The sequence below is a fragment of the Stomoxys calcitrans genome, chromosome 1 (genome assembly GCF_963082655.1).
Source record: "Stomoxys calcitrans chromosome 1, idStoCalc2.1, whole genome shotgun sequence".
NCBI lineage: Eukaryota > Metazoa > Arthropoda > Insecta > Diptera > Muscidae > Stomoxys > Stomoxys calcitrans.
Genome location: NC_081552.1, coordinates 149,312,178 through 149,339,238, shown reverse-complemented (window position 1 = coordinate 149,339,238; position 27,061 = coordinate 149,312,178). Strand labels below are relative to the sequence as shown.

The 27,061-nt window shown below is 36.7% G+C and overlaps 1 protein-coding gene across 7 annotated transcripts in view; it reads left to right on the top strand.

The window, feature by feature from the left end:
- Positions 1–27,061, top strand: part of LOC106090082 (four and a half LIM domains protein 2) — a 579,753-nt gene that overhangs the window by 505,958 nt on the left and 46,734 nt on the right. For 2 of the 7 annotated variants that reach the window (XM_059361323.1, XM_013256158.2), the window contains exon 1: positions 17,121–17,333. The exons of the other annotated variants lie outside the window; for them this stretch is intronic. The gene's annotated coding sequence lies outside the window, so the exon portion shown is untranslated. Of the gene's footprint in view, positions 1–17,120; positions 17,334–27,061 lie in introns of those variants that run through there. 7 annotated transcript variants of the gene reach the window in all.

Here is a 27,061-nt window from a genome sequence, read left to right as displayed (position 1 = left end):
AGACGTTTCCCCAAACTTGAAGAGTTGTGTCCTCAAGACGAATCTTCTGGCAGAGTATTCCGCGAATCTTCCATATATAGAGATGGGCGTTGGGTAAATACCCAAAAGGTATTTACCCGGTAAATTGGGTAAATACCCGGGTATTAACCTGATCTTCTGATCTAATAAAATAGGATTTTGTGGTTTTGATCGGACTATATTTGGATATAGCTGCCCTATAGACTGACCGCTCGATCTTCCGATATAGGGTATTGAGGCCATAAAAGATCCATTTATTACTCGAATTCGATAAAATTTGGCACAGTGTGTTCTGGCGGATCCCTACCCATTCCTATCAAATGTGTGTGTGATTCAAATCGGACAATACTTGGATATAGCTGTCATATAGACCGATCTCCCAATACAGAGTGTTGAGCCCATTAGAGGAGCATTTTTCATTCGATTTGGATGCAATTTGGAACAGTGCGCTTTGGTACCGCTCTCAACCTTTTTGTTGAATATCGTCCAGATTGGGCCATATAGGGAATGTGGATCAGAATGGACTATTAGGTGCTGAATGTCTCAACTTATTGCTACGAAATCTGCATCAGTAAGATTTGAAAGACCCCTACACATTATTGGCAAATGTGGTGCAGATATGACCATATTTGAATATAGCCCCAGGTTCATCCGTTAAAGGCAAATAGCAATTAAACTAATGACATATTTTATCCATTAATCGACCATTAACAACTATATCCACACAGTAAATATTAATAAGCTCAAGAATTGCAATTGTAAAATCGACCCGATAATTCTGAATTAAGTTTCATCCAAATCGGATGAATAATGCTCCTTTTATAGGCTCAATACTCTATACCGGAAGATCGGTTTATACGGCAGCTATATGGTCCGATCTAAACCACACTTCACAGAAATTGGTAGCGTTCACAGAAATTGGTACCGTTCTACCAGAACTCACTTTGCCAAGTTTAAAATTTCGAAATCGGATGAAAAATTACCAAATTTATTGCCTCCAGACTTTAAGTCTGGAGATCGGTCTTTATAGCGGCTATATATAACTAAAATCCGATTTTATGAAATCAGAAGATCAGGTTTATATACAAAGAGTACGAAATCATAAAAAATAGTTTAGAACATTTTTTTATACCCAAGATGTCTGCAAAATTATAAATACCCAAAAAAGGTATTTATACCCAAGCGTTGGGTAATTACCCGGTAGAAACCCACCTCTATGCATATAAGTTCCTGACATTACTTCTCAGATGGGGCTTGGAAGTATAAGAATCGCGCAAGGATCTTATGCACGAGTAACAAATGTGTATTTGGGAAAATACTTCTACAAGAGTCGCGCATTATTCACCTGAACTAAAATTTATGTTTTGGAATATTTATTAAAATTTTGTTCTCTTACGAGTTGCGTGTTTTTCGCTTGGGAGATGTAAAAATTCATATTAAGATTACTCTGTTCATCGAAAACGTTATAAGCGAAAAAAAAACTATAAAAAAATGGTATTACTCGTCATATTCGTCATGCGAAGTACTAAACCAAGTGAGAATTTGATTTGATGTTGTGAAAGTTGTTCACTCTAAACAAAACGTCGAGTAACATAATTCAATTCAAGTCCTTCATGCGCCAGGCATAAAAATAAAAGCAATCTCGAACGAAATGAATCTGGACGATTATAATGCAATGAGTTGCGAAAACTTCCGCACACTCAACTAATTGCCCAATGATATTTTGAAAGAGTGTTTTGCGACTCATTTGAAAGAAAAATTGGGTAAAAAACTTCCAGAAGATTGTTTTACTCAACGCGGGGACGATGTATGTATGGTCTTGATCGCCAATTCAATCAAAATCGATTTTGTAATATTTGTCCGTCCTTCAGCCTGCCCAAACGTATTCGAACCAATTCCATAAACGGCTAAACTAACAAAAGCGCTTAGCTTAGATTTAGAACGGCAGTATATTAGGCTTGTCATTCTGTTTGCAACACAATGAAATATACAAATCCAACACTATGTAGATTCGATGGGGTTTGAAGTGCAATCGTTAAACGGGAGATCTTCCACTATCCATGTGTAATGGATACATAGATGAATCCCTCATATAAACCAACCTCCTGACTTTGCCCCATTCCAAAATCGTTTTGTTAAGGTCGAAATATTGCATGAAAATACACAAAACTCTGAATAGCGATATGCGATGGTGGCATAATGGCATTATTCTCCACGTCTAAGCTACCATTGGCAAATTAGTTGCTTTTCGTTTATGGCTTATTTGCAAATAAAGTCAATGCCTGGAGTACAAGCTTGGGGGAATGAATGAAACATTTCCTTTTTCTGGCACGCTATCTAAGACAATAGCACAGGTAAATTATGACTTAGTCTCATGATTGCCACGAACTCAAACGAAAAAGAAACAAACATTTCGAGATGAAGAAAATTTGTTTGGAATACCGGAGTATTCGCCCCTTGTAATTGGTCATACACTCACCTGAAGACAATCATTTACATTGTATTTCCGACAAGGCACATTTATCTTGACTTCTCTTAACCTGGATCCGAAATCAGGCGAAACACGCAAGGTTTTGTTTCTCAACAGGCAAGTCGTTTTTGGTTTTTGCCAAATTTCAGCCCTTTTTGTTTTTCAAAACTTTGTTATTTCTCTAATTGATTGGATTCTTGGCAGATCTCACCATTCCCCAAATGAAATTAATTTAAATTGACTTTGGCAAAAACAAAAACAACCACAACGATGTCATTTCTCCACTTATTTAACCAATTTGTTTGGTCAATAAGTCATTCATTTTGAATGTTTGTGTGGAGAATGTTTCAATTAAATGCTGTGCGAAGAAAACGGCAAGAAATTGCGTCATGCATGATGTTAAACAAATCAAACGAGCAGATTGCAGATAATTGAAAAAAACGGCATCCTGGTTGCTATGGACTAGACATTTGAAGAAGAATTTTTTACATCATCGCCATCATCATCATGGCCAAGTCCCGTCGAGAACATCAAAAAACTTGTTCAGCCGTGTTTATCCTCTCACTAATGGTGGCGAAATTTGCAGAGGTCCTCAACCCTGTAAAATATAGAAGTGTGGTTCGGACTAAATCGTACAGTACTCCTTCGTAAGAGAGTTGCCTCTGTACTCTTCTTTTATATGCACTGTCATTTTTTTATTTTTGCTTTTATTCATATATAACAAGTAAAAGGGTGCTAAGTTCGACCGGGCTGAATCTTACACCATGGATCGCATTTGTCGAGTTCTAAGCGCGGTATCTCTATATGTCATGTTATAGTCCGATTCGGACCATAAATGAATGTAGAAGTCATTGTATAATATTTCAGTTCTTTCGGATAAGAATTGCGCCTTGTAGGGGCTCAAGAAGCAAAATCGGGAGATCGGGTTTATATGGGAGCTGTATCAAACTATTGATCGATTCAGACCATATTAGACACGTATGTTAAGGGTCATGAGAGAAGCCAAAATTTCTTCCAAATCGTATGAGAATTGCGCCCTCTAGAGGCTCAAGAAGTCAAGATCCCAGATGGGTTTATACGGCAGCTATATCAGGTTATATACCGATATGCGCTATACTTAGCACAGTACTTAGCGCCCTCTAGAGGCTCAAGAAGTCAAGACCCAAGATCGGTTTATATGGCAGCTATATTAAAACATGGACCGATCTGAAGCATACATGACGCAATTGGAAGTAATACCAAAACACCACGTGCAAAATTTCAGTCAAATCGGACGAGAATTGCGCCCTCTAGAGGCTCAAGAAGTCAAGACCCAAGATCGATTTATATGGCAGCTATATCAAAACATGAACCGATTTGGCCCATTTACAATCCCAAAAGACCTACATTTATTAGAAGTAATTGTGCAAAATTTCAAGCGGCTAGCTTTACTCCTTTGAAAGTTAGCGTGCGTTCGACAGACAGACGGACGGACGGACATGGCTAGATCGACTTAAAATGTCATGACGATGAAGAATATATATACATTATGGGGTCTCAGACGCATATTTCGAGGTGTTACAAACAGAATGACGAAATAAGTATACCCACATCCTACAGTGGAGGGTATAAAAATATCACACATCCCTATATCAATGAAATATATCTCCCCTTCGTGCTTCATTCTATGGCCTGCTCTATATTTTAATTAATTTAATAAGCAATAAAAAAATAAATAAAATCTATTATGATTGTGCGCCAATACTGCGGCGATGTAGTATTCACCTTTTGTGAAAAGATTTTCGATGTAACTGATCCAACCACACGTTAAGCCATCTCTGTGTCCCCAACAATGCGCGGTGTGTATGTCGTTGTACTCGTAAAGGTCTTGGCATTATAATTAACTGCTGGTATTATTTGCCGCCATAATCTCCGTATTTGCAACAATAAAACGAATGAAATAAATACAGCAATGAAATGAAAAAATAATTGAATTTCAAGTTCAGTTCAAATAATTCATATTCGTAGCTCACTCTTTTTTAAGCCCACATAATAATTATAGAGGGAAGTGTATAAGAAGATATTGTGCATCGGTACATTAGGGTGAATGTTTTTCTAAATGCTAAATGAGGAGAAGATAGCTCGTATGATAGCAATGAAAAGATTAAATGAAACAATGGCCAAAGCAGGGGATCAAATGTCGCACTGTGGGCTGGGGAAAAAATAAGTGAAAATACGTCTGCCATTATAGAACGCATAATGGCATCGTCATGAAATTCTACATGGTTATAGCTGCTTATTTGCAAAAAATGAGGGCCCTAGAACGCCCGGTTGCCCATTGGTGGACCTTGCTAAAAGTGGTCAAAAAACATGTGCAAGAAATTCGACTACGACAAACATTTTTTTTTAAATTTTTGCAGAGGCTCGTCAGTTATTTTGTTGTTTGTGAAAGCATTTCTGCACCGATTTTGAATTTGTTTAACTGATTTGGAAAACTGATAAAATTTACTACTTCTATGCCGCGATGTATGCTAAGGTCTGATTCTTCAGTCAAAAGTAATGCGAGTTACGAATCAAAAGTTGTGAAAAAAGTAAATTTTTGGCATTTTTTTCGTCAAAAAAGGGAATTTCATTATTTCGTCTCTATAAGCAGGCTAGCACCTCAGCTATAGCCATGTAAAATTTCATGAAGATCATCTTTATCCGTTAAAAATTTACAGACTTATTGCCACTTATTTTTTTTTCCATCCCACTATGTGTCATTTAATGAATTATAATGCATTGCAAATTTCGTGTTAATATGCCGATTGGCATGGAATATAAAATATCGTCCCATTTTAATTGGGAAACAATTGCGGCTGTTCGGACTCGGCTGTAAAAAGGAGGCCCTTTATCATTGAGCTTAAACTTGAATCGGACAACAGTCGTTGATATGTGAGAAGTATGCCCTTGTGCCTTAGTGGAATGTTCATGGGCAAAATTTGCAATTTGATGATTTATTGCGTAGACTTTTAATATTTAAACCTTTGTTGACTTTTAGCTTAAATGTGCGATTTTTATGCCATTTACAGAACCATTACCAAAGCCTTTCAGTCTCGTGCACTTTTTCTCTACTTTCAACCCAACTTTCGAGACCACTCGAATTTGACCGACATCTGTTTAAATGTACATATCGTCTCTATATTTATATTTGTTTGTTTGATCTATTTACTTATCGAAATTGTAAAAATTTGGCACAGAAAGATCTGATAAAATGGTCTCCCTCAAATGAGAGTAATTCATTCATTTTTGTATAGCGGTATATGTAAATATGGGCGACCGATTTGCAGATACCTTTGCACCTTTATGAACTGGTATTCAAGATACGGTAACCCTGGTCATAAGTGAAAAAAAAAAAAAACACTCTTTTCTTTGTTGGTTCACAGCTGAGCCACAATCAATGAAAGTAGCCCTCATTGTGGCGATGGCAACTAAAATAACCACAATCCATTAAATGAATGAATTAACGTTTGAATGTCATTGTTGTTGTGACTTAACCGAACAATGCGTCGATTGACTACATATGCACGAGGAAAAGCCTTTTTACATCAGATATCATTTTCTATGGTTAGATTAGATGTTATTGGTAGTGGAAGCAGTAAATGCCGATCATGTCATCCTATTTCTCTGTCTGTTGTATGGCAAGACTTACATAAGTGTATCGAAGGAGGCACTAGTATACAAAACCCAATATCGGGCTTCTTCAAATCCTCGCAGAGGATCTTTGTACAATCTATGATTTTGAAGACTTTGGAACATGTGGAATTTGAAAATAAATATGGATAAAACTATAATAATCGTCTGCTGAAATAAAAAAAAAATTATACAGAAACGATTAATTTTCTCACCACAACTTCGAAATATTGGTACATGTATAACAAAGTCTTATACTGTGTACAGGGATCCAAAATTTTGGTTAGTACCAATACGAACCAACATCCCGATGTGACTTCATCGATACCATTTGGAATGACAAAATTCTAATCAAGCGTTTACATCATCTTCAGGTGTTCATCTGTACTCCCCAAACAGGTGTCGCCGTTCGGACCCGATTATAAAAAGAAAGGGGCCTTCTTTCATCATTGAGCTTAAAATTTAAATTGGACAGCACTCAGTGATATGTGAGAGATTTACCCCAGTTCCTTAGTGGAATGTTCATGGGCACATTGTACACATTTGAAAATTCAATGCGATGACAGTGGAAGTGCCGAAGGAATCATTTAAGTGCTTGGACTTTTTCAAGAGGTGTAAGAAATATTTCACTCCCTCTGATCTTCCTACTATCTATACTACGTACATCAGGCCGAAGATGGAATATGACTCACATGTATTGGCCGAATCGGCCAAAATCATCGCTGGAGCTACTTGATCTTTTCCAGAGGCAGGCGTTGGTGTTGATTGGAGATGGTAGGAAATCCAACTCTATTGTTCCCCTCGAACATCGTCGAAATGTGGGTTGTGTGGCTCTGTCCTTTCGATTCTTCAACGGTGTGTGTTCTTCAGAAATTAATATTCTGATTCCTGACTTGAGGTTGTTTGACAGAAATGCAAGACTTTGTGGAACCGCACACCAGTTTGTAAACGATTGGCCAGCTGATCGGACTATGCACTACCGAGAGAACGCTTTTTTCGCAAGGGCGGTTCGTATGTGAAATCGACTTCCGCCACATGTCTTTACGTAAGTAGTTACGGCATCCAGAAATTCAAAAAAAATTTCAATGAACACTAACCCACTTTCCCCCCTCCGATCTTTAACTATCCTCTCCAACGCAGTGCAATGCATATATATAGGGGCATCACCAGCGTGATGGTTGATTGAGAAAAAAAAGTTCTCTGTGACTTCTTTCACGTTCTTAATTGAGCGCTTTGGCAGTTGTACATGCGTATAATCAGTCATCTGGAGGCCATCGTAGCGCAGAGGCTACCATGTCCGCCTATGACGCTGAGCGTCTGGGTTCAAATCCCCCCGAGAACAACACAAACAAATGTTCAGATGTGGTTATCCCCTCCTCATCTTAGATCTCAAATCTAATATCTGAGATACTTAACTTCCATCCATAGATATTTACAATGCGTTCGTATCCAAATGTAACTTTCATTGAGTACCCCAACAGCAGTACTTTGTAGATATTGTACGCCAACACTAGTGGTGGCCAACATTGCCAGTATATTTTTTTCACTTCCTAAAAATAATGCTGCTGGAAACCAGCCATAAGCAGCCACCATAAAAACATTAACATGGACTTTTAATAGCACATTTACATATTTAATTGTTCTATTTAACAGTTCGCAAGTGAACGACAGCATTTTTGCATATTTTAACATGGGCCAACCGATAGAGGGCAGCAGAGAGCAACCTTGCAGTAAATACTGCAGGCGGTGCGTTATGTTGACGCCTGCATTTCATTCAGCAGCAATTGAAAACTAGTTTTGCTAAGTATGCATGCAAGTGCATACTTGCAGTCAGGTATGTCTATAAATACTCGAATATCGGTTCAATCATAATTTACATAGAGGCGAAGCAAACAAACGACTACAACACATGAATTTCCAACACCAGCCGAAATAACAGTAACCACCAGCAACAGAAGTAACTGAAATGTGAATGACAGCAATGTCAAGTTTGTGGAGAATATGACCAAAAAAATCTTCCTCTCTCTTGCTTGGTGCTTGCTCACTCCTCTCAAGTGTTTTTATTACGTATGATGTTATACGATGGCAACAAGTGTTTTGCCGTTAAGTGTTTGCATGACAGATGCACAGTGCATCAGTAGGCGTGTTTTCTTTTAGCACAATGTAGTAGTAGTATACATACATACATACCCTGCAAACATTTGGGAGTGAATGTCTCACAGTCTTCTTTTGTGAAAAACGTTGGGACTTTCTTTACGACAAAAATTACATCTTTTATGATAAACTCTTTCAAGAATTTGTGACGAATACAAAGTTTGCCCAAATAATACAATTTATTCCTGATAAATAAAACAGTTTTTTAGCAAAGTCAATCGGGTTTTCTTTTATATTCAATTAAAACAAGTGATAAATCAAGTAAACGAATGATTTTTCGTCTAATAAGGCATCTTTTGATGTAAATAAAACATATGTAACTTACAAGTATATGTGAGTTTTTTGAGAGGAAGTTCGCAAAGGTTTTACCCTAAATGAAGAGACTTTGACAGCAAAAAGAGGCACGGTCAGCTAGCGTTCAATCGTGGAGGAAAATGTCTCACAGTTACTACAAAAATAGTACTTCCCCGTTTTATTTGTTTGCGTGTTATGATAGTTATAGAAAATAATATTTTGACCTCCACTAAAAGATTTTTATCTTTAAAATCAGGTAAATCTTCTTAAATTAGGCTGAGCCAAATCTTATATGCACTCCACCATAAATAGCATTTGTCAAATTCTTTGCTCGCTTTCTATAAAATTTTCTGGCCATAAAATTTAATAATTTTCCATTACTTGTAGAATTGTAGCGAAGTAAACTAGCCAAAGAACCAAAACTATAAAATAATATGGGATGAGGGTATATTAATCTAGTCATTCCGCTTGTAACATCTCGAGATATTGACCTTAGAGGTGATAACGCACATATATTCTTGATTGTCTTGACATTCTGAGGCAATCTTGTCATGACCATCCGTCCGTCCGCCTGTCACCACTTGACCACTTGAAATTTTTCACAGATACTCTTTTTTTAACAATGTAGGTCAATGATGATTGCAAATGAGCCAAATCGGTTTTGATTTTGATATAGCCCCCATGTTAGCCGATACCCAGTTTTGCCTCTTTGAGCACCTAGAAACCTCAATTATCATCCGTTTTGGCTGAAATTTAGTACGAAAAATTTGGTTCTGACTGATATAGCCTTCATATAAACCGATCTCCTGATTTGACTACTGGTGCTACTATAGGCCACAATTGTCACCTGATTTGGCTGAAATTTAAGACAAAGTCTTCTGCTATGACTTTCAGCCTCGTGCCATGTATAATCCGAATCGATCTATATACTGATGCACGCAAAAAAAAAGTTTGAGACATTTTTACGAGAAACAAAAGACTTTTATTACAAAGTTTTTCTTTTATTGTAGCTATGTAACGTTTCGCTTCAACATATCAAAAGTTAGCCATAACCATAGTATTATCGAATTAAACTAACTGCGGTAAAAGTACCTTTCTTTTAATGTAAAACCTTTAACTCTTTAATGGCAAATGTGTATAGATAGCCGCAAACGATTATTCGTTTAGCGAACCAATAATTATGCTCTTGTGCCTCTCCTACCAGAGAAAGAGAGGTGGAATATGTAAGCGTATAGACCAGTGATGAATAAAAGAACTCGGAAATTGAATATTTTTAAAGTTTCTCGATCGGTATGTCCAATGACAAAAATTATTAGAGCAACATGGAAGGCTTTTAATAAAATTGTGTATCATAACATCGAAATAAATCCAAATATACTCTGGAACCGACTAAGTTAACATTTAGTAACAAAACAATCCGTGCCAAATTTTACATCCTTATAAGTGTAAATCGGGCGATAAATATATATTGGAGCTATATCCAAATCTGAACCGAAACAACTCTAGCAGAGTTGTTAAGATCAGTAGCAAAACAATTCGTGCCAAATTTTGTGCAGATCGGTTGAAAATTGTCCTTACTATGGCAATTTAAGTGCAAATCGAGCGATACATATATATGGCAGCTATATCTAAATCTGAACCGATTTTGATGAAAATTTGCAGATATGTTAAAATCAGTAGCAAAACAATCCGTGCCAAATTATCGTAAACAAAATCCAACGTTTTTCAGAAAATAAAAATATGCCGCTTAAATACCAATTCCCCGATTTGATTGTTGTATAATAATTCAAATACGAACTGAGTCTTTAAGTAAAAAAGAGGAAACAATTATTCTTATTTTTAATTTAATTCAAAGATTATCAACTTTCCAACTTTTTAAGTAAACATTCCCTTTGGTGAAAAATATTTTCCTTAATATTGAGGATTTTGTATAAATCCTAGACTTTGTGTCTTGTTAAATAAATCCTAGACTTTGTGTCTTGTTATTGAAGACAAAAATCTAAAATGAAGGCTGTCGTTCTTATAATCCTACGAATAAGGAAAAATAAATTTTGGTCCAACTTTCTTTCAGGTTATTGGCCAATTTGAGCCATACTTTGTAAAGATGTGAGAGGTCATAAGAGAAATTCAATTTCAACCAAATCGTTTAATACTTGAGCCCTGTAAAGGCTCAGATGTATAATCGGAAGAGTTTTCTGAATATCCAAAGTTACACGGAGCTAAATCAGGCGAATGCAGTGACTGTGGAACAATATTAGTTCAATTTTTGGCGCAAAACTCACGAAAAGTCAATGTGGAACTTCTTTGTTTAATAATTTCGCTCACTGCAAAAATCACCGAAAGTAATTTTTGTAAACAGTAAAAAAAAAATCATGTATTTCATGAATAGTGTTCATAAAGCGTTGCCAATGTTCGGCTTTCCGTATTTTACGAACACAGTTCATAAAACCATAAACAGTGGTTTCTTGCGAGAGAGAATATGGAAATGCGAACGCGTACATGAAATACATGTACCTCCAGAACTGATATGAACAGATTCGTGCCATTAAGAAACTCAATTTTGCTAAACATGAAAAATTTTCTTATATTTTAGAATTTTTTTTCCTCATTAAAGGAATAACACTCTGCAGATCTTTTTGTACAAAATATATACATATATGAATGAATTTATTTAAAAACAAATTTTTATATAATTTTTGCAGTATTCTATCAGAGTTTGACCAGTTAATGAATGAGAAATAACCAGTAGATTGTTTGGAGTTGTTTTTTGTGTTGTGGTGTTGTCCTTTACTTACCAAATATTTCGTCTGTTGTTGTTGGAATGATTTGTGCATCTTTTCATTTCTATGTGTAGATATTTGGTCTGCTTCCAAGCGAAAGAAAAATTTCAACTTTTTTTCCAATTCAGGTGGTCTTTCTCTGCAGGAAAAGTACAAAAACGGGTTTTGCTTGTTGGGAGAACATTTGTGAGAGTATTTGCGAAAAAGTGTACAAAACAGAGCGCAAAAAGTGAAAAAGTAGGGAAAAATAAGAAAAGATTCTAGATTGCATAAATTCTTACATATTTTTGAAAAATACTGGCTTGCGCATCAATATAAGTAATCTTTCATGTATTCTATGTTCGTTACATGAATAGTATGTAAAACATAGGCTATCAATGGAATTATGAAAAAATTCCTCATTTTTTTTTTTGTGTGTACTTTAGGAAGCCAAGACTATACAAAACACTAATGATTACTTTGTTGAGGTATGAGGTTAAGATGTGTCTAGCTGTCATACCACCGCAGAAAAAAATAACGACGACTGGATTTCAGCGTGAAATTTAAATTACGTATACCTTTTCTCACAGTAGTATATCATGTTATAGACCCATTCTAACCATATTTTGTGTGGCATTCGGAAGGAGGTCCACTTTAGATTCTCATTTCTTTGAGAACTTTTTTGATTCAGCGGATGTAAACTTTCGCAAACTGTTGGCCTTTTCAAAGCAATCCGTATGGTTCAACGGTAGGAACTAGAAGGCAGCTTCCTTCTCCTGTTTCTGTGGTATCACAATGAACGAAAACGTCTAAGTGAGTCTTATGGCAGACTGCCTCCTTAATCTAACCATATTTTGTACAGTTTTTGAAGGTCATAAAAAATTCATTATGCAAAGTTTCACTAAAATCGAATACGAATCACGCCCTCTAGAGGCTCAAAAAGTATAATCGGAGATAGGTTTGTATGGGAGCTACATCTAAACATGACTCGATTTCGCATCACATCAATAAGTTGTATTTGTGCAATATTTCGAGCGGCTATCCCTGCTTTTCCGAAAGTTAGCGTGCTTTCAACAGACGGACGGACGGACATGGATTGACTTAAAATGTCATTTCGATATATATCCCTATCCCTTATGGGGTCTTAGATGAATTGTTTTACAAATGGAATGACGAAGTTAGTATACCCTTATTGTATGGTGGAGGGTGTTTTAAAGCGCAAAAGTGCGAATCTATTAAACTTCTATTCTTTAATATTAAGGAAAAAAGTTTGCTAAAATATTTCTAAGATTAGACATCTTCTTGTAGTTCGTTATCTTTGGCTCAAAGCTAGGATACAACTTTTTAGTTATAGCCTAAAAGTAAACAGGCCTACTGTGTTGGTAACACCAAAGCGAGTTTTAGCCAACATATTATTGGACTCTGGTTCTCGTTGGCTGTTGGCCTCTCCGCTCATTCATATCGATAAAGGTTTATTTCCCTGTCAAGTTGTTTTCTGCTCTTCCGTCGCATGTGAATTACTCCTGAGGGTATTAATGAACTTGTTTTTGTTGTTAAGAGTAGTTGTTGTTTTTTTTTGTCATCGTAGGTTGATCGTTGCCGTTGTGGTTGCATGAAGCACTGGCGTTGGCTGCTCAAGTCTTAGCTCATAGAAATTAAATAACGAGCGACTAGAATTACAACATTTTGAAAACGCTCATATTCGGCACATTTCGAACATATTTTTTGGTCTCAGCTTTATTTTCATTCATAATAATTTTTGAAGCTTTGTTTGCTTGGCAAAGCAAAAAGATTTTAATTGCAACTGGTAAAAACATAAAACTCAACTTTATCTTCAAAAATAACAAGTAAGGACGGGCTGCAGTCGGGCGAAGCCCACCTTTTGATACCCTACACCACATTGGTATGCAAGCTAAATCCGCGAAACTAAAATTAACATAAAAATTAAGTGTAGAATTTCAACCAAAATCCGTATACATTATAGGAGTCATAGGCGAAATCTTTGTGCCAAATTTTGAGAAGATCGTTTGATTAATGCGTCAGACCGCATTTGAAAGTGATAATCCGGAGATACCCATATGCATGGGAGCTTTATCTAAATCTGAACAGATTTTGATGAAATACACGAGTGATCAAAAGAACCATAAGAGAAACCCTTGGGCCAAATTTTGTGCGGATCGGATAAGAAATGAACAAATTATTGCAGTATAACTAAAAATCGAACGAAAATATATATGGGAGTTATTGGGTTGCTCAAAAAGTAATTGCGGATTTTTCAAAAGAAAGTAAATGCTTTTTTAATAAAACTTAGAATGAACTTTAATCAAATATACTTTTTTTTGCACTTTTTTTCTAAAGCAAGCTAAGTAACAGCTGATAACTGACAGAAGAAAGAATGCAATTACAGAGTCACAAGCTGTGTAAAAATTTGTCAACGCCGACTATATGAAAAATCCGCAATTACTTTTTGGGCAACCCAATATATATAAATCTGAACCGATTTCTTTTAAATTCAACAGCAACTGCAAAATTAGTCAAAATCGGACGAAAATATTATGGGAGCTATACCCAAATCTGAACCGATTTCGACCGAAATCCACACGTTCTGTAGTTGCCACAGAAGAAAGCGAATTGCATGCTTTTGAGAAGATCGGGCGACAAATGCGGTTGCAAAGGCCTTAGAAGTGAATTTATATGGGAACAATATATCTGAACCGATTTCTATGAAATTCACAAGTAATGTAAAGAGTCTAAGAAAATCCTTCCCGCTAAATTTCGAGAGAATTGGTTAGGTTGAAAAGAGGGTGCAGATATAAATCCACCCCATGCCACTATGGACATACACCTAAACCAGTAATCGGCTTGTTGTGCGCTCTAAAAACTATAATAATAACATATAAAAAGAAAATTTTAAGTTAGGAATTCCATGCTATTTACAAATTGTTTTCAATACCACTCCCCTAAGTTGGTTCATGTCTGATATTGTGACTCCACCTAAGTACCGGTATCTGTTGGATGCGAAAGCCGCGCAATGACAAAGGAAATGCTCCAACGTCTCATCATCTTCCCCACATGCCCTGCACATGCTATCAATGGCCGCACCGTTTTCACATAAGTGAGCTCGTAGTCCTATGTGTCCCGTTATGATACCAATAGCTATACTGACCTCCTTCTTGCTTCCTTTCAGTAAAAGCCTCGTCTTTTTCAGTAATAGCCTCGTCTTCTTAAATAATGAGGTTTGCGACCTGTACTTTGTACACAATTCAACATGGACAGACGGACGGACAGACAGACGTACGGACACACGGACATAGCTAAATCGGATCAGAAAGTGATTCTGAGTCGATCGATATACTTATCAATGGGTCTCTCTGTCATCTTTCTGGGTGTTATAAACAAATTCACTAAGTTTTAAGACCCTATATCACAGTAGTGGTGTACACGGAAGAAATGAAAAACTAACTACTATGTTCAATTAGGAAATTTGTACATTCAATTAAAAAAATTGCCAAAATCAGACCTATAAAGGAATTTGTATTATTGATTAACAATTTTGCAATTTGGATTTATGCTAAGCTCAAAAATCCAATTTAAATGGTTATTAACTCCATAAACCATTCCTAACCAATTTGGCCAAAATTTTCCATGACGTGTTTCGATATGATTTCCAACAACTGTGTCAAGTGGGGTTCCAATCGGTCCATAACCTGATATAGCTGCCATATAAACCGCTCTCCCGATTAGACTTTTTGAGCCTCTAGAGGGCGCAATTTCTATCCGATTTGGCTGAAGTTTTGCATGACGTGTTTCGTTATGACTTCCAACAACTGTGCTAAGTATGGTTCATAACCTGATATTGCCGCCATATAAACCGATCTTGAATCTTGACTTTTTGAACCACTAGAGGCGGCAATTCTTATCCGATTGGACTGAAATTAAGTGCAACGGCTTCCCCCATGACCTTCAACATACGTGTCAAATGTGATCTGAATCGGTCTATAGCCTGATACAGCTCCCATATAAACCCGAACTCCCTATTTTACTTCTTGAGCCCCTAAAGGGCGCAATTCTTACTCGAATTGGCTGAAATTGTACACAATAATTTCTACTATGGTCTCCAACTTTCAATTCAATTATGGTCCGAATTGGACCAAAACGTGGTATAGCTGTATTAGCATAGCATTTCTCTTCATTTATCCTTTGTTTGCCTATAAAGAGATACCGGGAAAAAATCTCGACAACTGCGATCCATGGCGGAGGGGTAATAAGATTCGGCCCGGCCGAACATAGCACGCTTTTACTTGTTAACAATAAATTTGTTTTTCTTTAAAAGTAGAATAAAAAAATACATTTAATGTAGAGATAAAAACCATGCCTCTAATTTTCTTGATATTTTTTTTGGGATGCCACACCACTTTGTGTTTGTATGTGATAGGAGCTAGACATATATTTGACTCATTCCCACTTCATTTCGCATACGCATACTAAAAATATGTTCAGCGTATATCTTGTTTACCAATCACTTGCCATGGTACAAAAAATGTCGAATTTCTATTTCAAAAAAAAATTAAAGCAATTAAGATTTTTAAAAGTCAATACCATATTTAATCGGTCAAATAAGGGTCTATATATTTTTTCTGTGTAGGGTACAACAATTCCACATACAAAAAATGAAGGTGACCCAAGCTTCGACTTCGAAAAAACATAGCGTAGACTTGTCAAAGGTGGGCAAAAACTTGACCTTGTTGTATTAATCCACAAAGTGCTTAATTGTGGAATTTGAAAAATACATCGCAACTAGAACAGCAAGTGTTTATAACTTGACGTAGGTTTAACACGAGCAAACGAATTTTCTAACCATCATTTCAAGTATATGCTTGAAATTTTGTTCATTTTTTTTTTGTCACCTATACAAAATGTATGTTGGTACTTTAATTATTTGGTGGTCACGTGGGTAAAACCTATTTCCGAAGTCCCGGATTGTATTTGAGCATTAGATAAAGGTTTGATATCACACCATGTTATGTTTAAGGAATTTCCAATCCAATTTCCAATTCTTGCCAAAATCATCCCGCTGTGTATGGTAATGAACTATTAAACTCATTACACATGTAACCGTCAGTAAGTTGACAACACTGTTTTGCGAATGCAAAATAAATATCGGTTCGCACACACAGACTATATCTCTTGGTTGGCGGTTAAATGCACAGCGATGGCAGCATTCGCATTCGCCAATGTAGAACTCGGCTTAAATTACTCTCTCATCTCTCGAGTGAGTATTTCAAATCAAAAAGCAGAGCAATATCAGGCATGTTTGCAACAAAAAACAAAACTGATGAGCTTGCATTGACCAAAACAAAAACCACATTGAAATTGAAACCCTATATTGGTAAAGAACACAGTTGCTGCCGCAACACAATTTACGAATGGCAGGATAGTATCGAACCAATGCAAGCACTGCCATAATCATTGTGATTTGATTTTCCCTATTCCACATAGCACTCGCAATCGCTCTTGTTCTCATGTTCCTTAACAATCTTTAATTGCCAACCAAAGTCGATACTCCCGAAGTACTCGCAACACATGCGAAAAGCCAACAACGGAGACAACAAGACGCACATTGTACTCAACAAAACACAACACAACACAACACCGACAGCAACTACAACAGCGCCAACAGCAGAAATAACAACAACAGAGAGGCCAAGCATTGATTCCAGAGGAAAAAAAACTGTTGTGTATTGTGGCCACACTACCACGCGACTTGAGTTCAGTAACAAAACGGCATTCAGTGAACGTGGAATGTGTTTGCGGAAATCCAAAGCTTAAACAGCAGTGCGACCGAAGCGTTGAGTACGAAAAGGCAAAACGCGTCAAATCCTCAATTATTTATGTTACGCGCCCGTGTGTTTTCCATTGCATTGGAATATTTGTTAGCGCCCTGCGGAAAGAAACGAATTAAGCGCATTTGATACAGCAATAAATATGTAAATTTCCGTTATGGTTCATAAAAACAAAAACCTAACAGATACCGATACCGATACCGATACCTACACAGACCCCTTTGCCGCCAGTCCCTGAGTGCACATCACTCAATTGATATCCGATAAACAAAATAATAATAAATACCCAGATACAATCAAAAGATTTCGACCTAGAAAAAAAGGAATAACCGCACATTCATATATAAACACTTGTGTGATAAACGATCTTTGGAGTGTGAAATGATGGATTTGGAGTGCATATTCTGGTGGTGGGGCCAAAAACAAAAACTAACTGCCCTCACCAATGAAACATTGTATAGACTACATTGAGTTTGTTGCTGCTGTTGTTACAGCCATCAAACCGGCATAAACACTGCACAGTTTTTGCTGTCAGACGTACAAAACTATTTCAAAATTTCCATTTAATTTTCAATGAAAAAAGAAAATTTCGTCAGAAAAATTTCTCTGCTGCTTTTTGGGGGAAAATAAATAACCTTAAGATTAGATTGTGCACATTGCTTATACGTCCTGTGGCAAGGCAAGGTAACGCAACTGTGAATGCGAATGGAATATTTGGGCAGAGGTGCATCAATGCGTATGTGTAACTTTTCTATCCTTTTCTTCAGTGCTCATTCATCATACGTCCTGTGGACAAACTATTTGCAAATCAAGAAACTGCTAACGAAATCAATTAAAAATGAAATAGGGAATAGGGAATTAAGGGAATGTCGTACCGTATTACCCGTATACCCTCTACCATATTTCGTCGTTTGTAACACTTCGAAATGTTCGTCTAAGACCCGATAAAGAATATATACGAATATTCTAGATCATCTTGACGTTTTAAGTCGATCTGGCCATGTCCGCCCGTCCGTCTATGGAAAGCACATTGACTTTCGAAGGAGCAAGCTTGGCGCGTATACATAAACTTCTTGTCAATGAAGGTTGGTTGGGACTATAGATGGGCAAAATTGGTACACGTTTAGATATAGCTCCCATATGGAACGATCTCCAGATTACACTTATTGAGCCTTTAGAGAGCGCATTTCTTATCTGATATATTTCTATGACTTTCAACAGATATACCAAGCATGGTTCTAATCGGTTGCAAACATAATATGGCTCCCATATAAACCGATCTACCAAATATACTTCATAAGCCTCTAGAGGGCGCAATTCGTATCCAAGCATATACAAAATCGATGGGGATTTCTCGTTATGACCTCCCATTATTTTTTTTTTTTTAACTTGACAAATGCGATCGATGGTGGATGGGTATATAAGATTCAGCCCAGCCGAGAGGTGACCATCCGCCTATGACGCTGAACGCATGGGTTCTAGTCCTGGCGAGACCATCACAAAATTTTCAGCGGTGGTTATCCCCCACTAATGCTGGAAACATTTGTGAGGTGCGATGTGTTGCCCTGCGGCATGACGTTCGTACTCGGCAATAAAAAGGAGGCCCCTTATCATTGAGAAGTTTGCCCCTGTTCCTAAATGGAATGTTCATGAGCAAATTTGTATGCACTGTTGATAATTTAAAATTTGTCAAAAATCTGACCGGATTTTGATTTTGAAAGAAAAAATTGAGAAAGACCAAACCGGTTAGAGCTATTTTGAATTAAATTTTTTTATTTTAGTTTTTTAATAATATAAAATAAATTTTTATGGATTTTTTAGGTTTTAAAATAACAAATTTAAGTTTATTAGTTTCCCCCAAAACATCATATCAGTCTTTTTGAGAATAAAAGCAAAACATGTGTGAAATATGCTTGGTCTTTCTAGTGTTAACTAAAATCACTTGCAAAATTCCATTCTTGTGCTGAGGTTTGCATGTCCGCATATGACGCTGAACGGCTGTCCCAACGCCCCATCCTGTAGTGGATGGTATAAAAAGGAACAAATTTAGTGTGTGAGAATGTGTCTATACCAGTGACGAGCACACAATTGTAATTATTTGCATGCCCATGGGCCTGCTTGGGATTTCTTGTATACTTACAAAGTAATGGGCAATAGTGTGAGTATTTTTGCCAACCACTGGTTTATATGCTCAAATACTAATTTTTTCTCCCTATTAGGAGAGAAACAGGAGAATAATTATTGGTCCGGCCCATGAATATTCGTTTCCGTCTATCGAAGCCCTTTTGCAATTAAAAAGTTTTTGGTTTTACAACAAAAGAGAGGTCCTTTTACCTTGGGGGAAATTGCTTAACGGGTTAAAAAAAAACCAAAGTTAGTAAAGTTCAATAATGCCACGTTTATGGCTTGCGTTTGATATGTTGCAACGTTACACGGTTACAATAAAAAAAACTTCGTGGTAAAAGTATTTGGTTTGTCGTAAACATGTCTCAAACGTTTTATTTTGTGAGGTAGCTACTGGACCCATCCACAGGTTGCGGATAGTTGAATGCTCCATACGGAGTAGCTGCAACTGCAGTTCTCTCGATACCACTGATTGCCCAGTGGTATCGAGTGGAGAGTCTAAGTTAGAGGCCGATTGGCACCGGCTCTTGCTGAAATACTGAATGCCTATGCTGCTCATGCATATGCAAATGTGGCTACAACAACACCACGTTGAGGATAGAGAGGCTTCCCAACAAAAACTCTTGGGCTTTAGTTTTGCGAAAAGCCGCCCCCGATTGTCGCAGACCTCTCAACGAGATGGCTTAACAATTCAAAATTCACCTGTTCTGGGTGCCAGGCCACAGAGATATCCCATGGAATTATAAGGCGGGCAAGCTTGCGAGACTAGGAAATACCCTACACATTCCAGCAATACTGGAATCTGTGGTTATGCCCCTAGCGACATGTAAGATAAATTTTCAGGTCCAGGCCCGAAGGACAACGAATGATAGATGGTCACAATCAGGGGGCTGTAGGCATTTCAAAACTATGTGGCCTAATCTAGACTTGAAGAGGTCTACCGCTTTGCTGTCATTGGCTACAACAGACGTCGCAGTCATTGTGTCCATCATGACAGGTCACTGCCTAATCGGAAAACATGCTGACAGACTGAAGTTGCCAGCAACGATTTTTACAGAAGCTGTAGGGACATCGAAGAAGAAGAGACTATAGCACACCTTCTGTGTGTGTGTGTCCCGCACAACGGTACAACGGTAGGAACCAGAAGGCATCTTCCTTATTCTGTTCCTGTGGTATCACAATGGACGAACACGTCTAAGTGAGTCTGATGGCAGACTGCCACTTAAACCTAACCTAACCTAACCTTCTACTTTTCGAATGTCAAAGAATAAAAACCTCATTCACCTCTTGTTGGAAATCTCTTTAGCTGATATAAAAACCGATCTCACTATTAGTTTTCTATGACCCTTAGAGCTTAATTATATCCTACATCACTACTGTTGCACAGGATATTATAACTTAGTGCATTTGTTGCACAACACACACAAGGAAGAGAGCTAGATCCATTGATAGGTATACGGATCGACTCTGAATCACTTTCTGATTCGACTTAGCTATGTCCGTCAGTCTGTCTGTTCGTCTATTTATGTTAATTTGTGGACAAAGTACAGGTCGCAATTTTCATCTGATCGTCTTAGAATTTAGCACAGTCATCTTTTTGCCTTATAGACGAAGCCTATTGAAATTGAAAAAATCGATTAAGATTTGAATGTAGCTTCCATATATATGTTCGTCCAGTTTAGACTAATATTTCGTTTGGTCAAAAGAAATTTTCAGCGGTGGTCATCAAAACACTTTGACTGGCTAGTGTATCATAATTTCTGTTACGCCATGTAACTTCATCAGCACCTTTGTTAAATGATTAAGGTGCCCTACATACCCAAAGACTATTGAGTACAATGGAGAGCACGCTTTTGTTTGAAACAGGGCTCAATAAGTTTTTATGGTAAATTTTTTCTACGTTGAATTTCCGATCTTGTTCCCAAGATTTTAATTAATTCGCATTTTGTAAACTGTCTTAAAAAACATTTGAAATATTGAACCCACACAGCAGTAAAAAGAGACTCAAATTCGCTTAAATAGCATTTTTTGGCGACAACCCTATGACCTTTTGGTGCAGTTTTAGAGAATATCCAGATCCGCAAAAGGCAAACATTTTACGGGATCTTTATATGAAATTTTAACAAATTTTAATTTGGACGACTTCGCATGCATTCTCAAAGGTCGGCAACGCCCGACTTTATTCCGTCCTTACTGTTTTTTTTTTTTTTTTTTGATATGCTCGTTAACTAAATTCACTTGTGTACATTTTTAGTAGAATCCATGGTTCGGTTCTCAAGATTCAGCCCGGCCGAACTTAGCACATTTTTTCTTGTTTATTGAATAAAATATTGCCCAAAAATGTCTGATTTTAAGGTTCATCAAAATTTCATTAAATATCAGAAATAATACCGAAAAGATTTGTGTAAAAGGCACTTTAATAACTTTGGATTTCAAGTTTTGTTTAGCTTGAAACAAATCTTTTCTTGATGCTTCATTAATATCTTTTCTCTGAACTGCATAAGGACTTTTGAGAAGAAGCCACTTAATAGTTCACACTATACGATTCGTATGTCATGACGAAATGTTGATTTTGAATGAATGGCTGCAGGTTTTGAAATATGTGTTTTTTTTTTAATTAGAGATCTGAGAAGACATTGCACCTACTACGCTGTGTTCTAATTTCAAACCACAATGTGCGACATTGTAGGACAAATATGGTCATGTCAATATCACCGAATAACCGCCAGTGTGGTATTATCAAGAGTTCTAACATGCGATGCTTTGTTTGATTGATTGTTTGGAACTGACTGTCTATCTGTCTGTCTGTCTGTCATTGTTATCTGTCTGTAACATCTGTTGGTGTATCTTCAAGGCATTGAGTGAATACCAAATTGTATTCTGAAATGTGACAGTTGAGTCAATATTAGAACGATAATAATAATTGCAACATAATAAATGTCTATGTACAGCTCAATACCAACACATTCAACTGATATTCCCACCTTTTCAACTCGAACAGGAATCGTCACAATAAGTATGCTCTTTGTTATAGTGGGTGCTTGGCAGTGGTGAAATAAACTCCATTGTGTGTGACACTTTATCTCTAATGCGATGAAATTTATTGAAATCAATTTAAGGTCAAGTGTATTTTGTGCGAGCTTAACTTGACAGCATGTGAGACATTGGCACATGTGTAATATTTTTAAACAATCATTTTAATAGATTTTAATTGGCGATGTAGAACATAGCCTATAGAGGATGGAACAATGTCATTGGTTCTTCTTCTTCTTCTGTACAAAATAGTTTGCAATGAAATCCCAAAAAAAATCAATGGTGGAGAAACACAGCCATCACTCCCAGAAATGAAAATGAAAGTGCAACAATACCGTAACATGTGTACTTTTGTGGTTGCAAAGCCCGCATTGCTTCACTGAATTTGGCGTTGAAAGTTTTTGAACTTGCATACGTTTCACGAATATTGATTAGAAAGCATTTACCTATGTACATAGCGGTAGTAGCACCAAAACCAGCAGATAGTATACCGATGGTGGTGACACAACACCAACACACCAGCCAACCTTTGGAGCAAACGAAAATGATGCGTGTTTGGTTTTTAATTAAATTTTTGCATGTCTTCTCATAGAGTCTTTCAGTTGTCAAGTACACCATCCGAACTACATTGCAATCATATTGAGTTTTGTTCACTTTGTTCACTTTTTGTATTTTACATAACACTTTTGATTATTTGATTTATGAATGTCTGCTTGATCATTCATTTTAAGTCTAAAGTTATAATGCTGGACCGGGCCCGCTCCGCTACGCATTCTTTTACTTTATAAGGAACAAAATGTTCCTTGGAATATTTATTTTCGACAATTAAAGAGCTTTTAGTGAAATACCATACTACGAAAATAGCATATCGCTTGACTAACAGTTTAACAATATATGATCACACATGGCCTCAAGATTGGTTATCAAATTCGTTTTCTAATCTCAAATACCTTTCATTTGAGCCCCATATTGGCATGGTCAAAAAATGTTTACCCTTTGGGAGGTGTTTTGGGGAAGGGTCATATATTTGGACATCATAGTCGTATTCTACTCCCAAATACCTCTCATTTGATCCTCATATTGCAATGGTCAGCAAATACTTCCTACTTGGGTGATGTTATGGGGGTGGGGTGGCCCCATAGACACTTTTCCCGAACATTGATATCAGATTCGTGCTTTACTTCCAAAGACCTTTCATTTGGGTCCCATATTGCTATGGTCGTAAATTTGTCTTCTTTGGAGTATGTTCTCGGGGATTGGCGGCCCCCCAAACACTTGGTCCCACATGTGGATATCAGATTCGTATTCAAATACCTTTTATTTAAGCCCCATATTGCCATGGCCAGTAAATAAGTCCTGTTTGGGGGTGTTTTGGGGAAGGGTCTGACCCCCAGAGACGTGGTCCCACATTTGGATATAAGATTCGTATTCTACTCGTAAAAACCTTTCATTTGAGTCTCATATTGCCATGGTCGGTATATATGTCCGATTTAGGGGTGTTTTGGGGTTGGGGTGGTCTCCCAAACACTTGCTCCGACAATTGGATATCAGATACGTTTTCTCATCCTAAATACCTTGGTCTAAATATATGTTTGGTAGGTTTAAGGTTGGGGCAGCCCCCCTAGGTACCCCATCCGAAATTTGTATACCAAATTTTTATTTTTAGGATATTATATGAGAGCACACAAAATTTCGCTTAAATCGCACCACCCATCTAGATTGTAAATTAATATCACTTATTTGTTTAATCTCTTTTACTCAAAATTTACCTCATCATTTCTTTTATACTTTGTTATTATTATTATATTTTACCTTCATTTCAAATCGTATTGTTAACCAATTATATATTTACCACATTGTACACCAATACTATTATATAAGATTCTATCTTTAGTATTGGTAATAATAAATAAATAAATAAATAAAATAAAAATAAAATAAATCTCCGATATCTGGCGTTTCTGAAAATTAGGGTAAGGGGGAGGGTCCGCTCCCCCTTCAGATAGCAAAAAATTGATTACCCTATTTTCACCACGGGATCATTTTCATTTTCACTGATGGTGCATATCAGTGAAAATTTCAAGAAAATCGGTTCAACCATTTCTGAGTCTATAAGGAACATACAAACAAACCTACAAAAAACACAAATTGATTTTTATATATAAAATTTATTTGACTATATTTTACAAATAAATTCACAAAATATAAAAATAAAAATCTCAGTGTTTCTAGACCATATTGCGATTACTATTACTATTAAAAATTAGATCTGATTTGGTAGAATGTTGTGTTTGCGAAAACATCCTAAGATAAGTTGACACCGGCTCGTTGTGTCTGGAGGATGGACATTCTACAAGTATGTGAGAAATACTCAGCTCTTGATTGCAGTTACTACATTGAATGATAGTGGAATTATCATAGTAATGTTAAATTGACATCGCAGATTCTTCGGCTGCACACATGCAATATTTCTGACATATTTTCTGATATTACAGCACAATGCTTCGAAGCCCAGAGTTGAATCCTGCTGTAAAGAGTTGTATATTTGTTTGTACTTGCGTGGGCAATCCAGATGCAATAGCAGATATGTTGTTTGCATAAATGCCTACATAGTCAATACCACCGTGTATTCTCTGTGGACTTAGCTAAAGTATTAACATAGATAGAGAAGAGTAAAACAGATAGTGGTGAGCCTTGGGGTACTCCATTCCGAAGAGATGGCAGTTCTGAAAGATGTCCATCAACTTTGACAGTAATATTTCGACTAGAAAGGAATGAATGTATTAACTTGGGTGTTCATGGGGCGCAACCCCAGTCATACAGCTCTCTTCAAACAAAATACGACACGACTCTATCGAAAACCTTTTCAATATCTTCAGACACCACTATGCTATGTCTTCTTGCTGAGAGATTTCCGTGTTTTGAGATGAATGCGTGCTGCTTTTCGGAAATGAAATTTCAGCAAAACTTGCGTAATCTTGGAAGGTATTTTCTCTAGTACTTTGGATAGCACTGGTAGAAGGGAAATCGGTCGATAGCTGCCAAGTGAGTTGATGGGTTGTCCTGACTTTGGGATTGGAGACAGCAAGGCAGTTTTCCACGCATGACGAAAAATCCCTGTTTGAAGTATATTGGTATACAGAGCTGCAAGTCTTAGCTTAAACGAAGTTGGGCTGTTTTTAATCATTGTTTAAGTTATTCTAGTGATGATGTTGTTCCTTTAAGACTGCTTAGAATTCTGTTTAATTCGAGTAGATGCACTGATTTATTTAGATCGTTGTCTGGCGAAGTGTTTGAAGAAAGGAATTGTTCCAAACAGCTCTGTTTATGCTATAGCACACATTGGGCTAGCGCAGAATCAGAGCTTTTGGAACTCCATAATTCTGTAAAACTATTGGTAACCTCCGATGGATTTTCAATAACTCAACCATTCTCGACAATGACTGGAAATGAATTTAGTTTTTTCGTTCTCAATTTAATGACTCTAGACATTCGTGTATCAAGATTTGGATTGAGTGAGTGTTCCACACGACTCTTTTTGATATTCTACATTCTCTTTTGACAGTCGCACAGGCTTTTTTATAGTTTATAGCGTTTTGCAAGGCCATTCTTCTTGTAAAAATGTTCCAAGATTTCCGTTTCAGTTTTATAAATTTTCGTATAGCTGCATTGAACAACACTGGTGAGGATTTTCCTTTAGAGTTCTTAGTTTGTCGCATTGTTTCATTAGCTGATCTTCTTATGATTCTCTTCAACTGCCCAGCTTCTCTGTTTATGTTGTTTGAGCGTACATAATGTATCGACAACTGGTCTACTTTTGCAGAGAATCGTGACCAATCTTCATCCTTTTCTAAAAAACGTGACACAAAACTCTTGGAATTGCCTTGAGCACTATTTGTCATTAAAATTGGAAAGTGATCGCCGACTTCAGGTGTCTCTAGGGTTTTCCATGATATATCGGAAGCGATATCACTGGAGACCATTGAAACAACTATTGCCGTCAAAGTTTGTCTAGTATTAAACAGGGTAGTTGAGCTATCGTTTTTTGACAAGTAAACTTCTTTTGTGAAAAAAGTTGGACTTTGTTTACGGTGGAAGCACATGCTTTTGGCGATAAATTCTTGCAAGAGTTTGTGTCAAATATATATTCAAGCCTGAAAATATATTTCATTCTAAATAGATGTATAAAACAGGTTATTCCGCGTTTCACATACATTTTCTTTCTTTATGAATTAGTTTGACGTCTTGCTTATGTATATGTATAATCTTTCTTATTTTGAGAAGATTGTGCATATTGAAAAGGATGCCAAGTTCAATTTCATAACATTATTATCATTCAAGCTTAAAACTGTTACCAATTATAAGCAGATCTCAGTGGGTAATACAAACTTGTTCAGAGTTTATTTGGAATTATTTCGATGTTATGATACACAATTATATTAAAAGCCTTCCATTATCGTACAACTCTATTATGGTTCTGTATTATGCTGTATTTGTTATGCAATAAATAGAATAGAACAAAAAAAAGAACTACTTATGGGAATTGTTGTTTTCGCACATTTAAATACCTACTTTGTCTTAGAATTCTTGTTGTGTTTTCATATATCTCGTAGCCCTTTGTCTGTTGCTCGAATGGTTTTTGTCACTAGACATGCCAGCATTTTTGTACCTAACGCGAAAATTAAAAAAAAAAATTCACTTTTCGAGTTTACCAT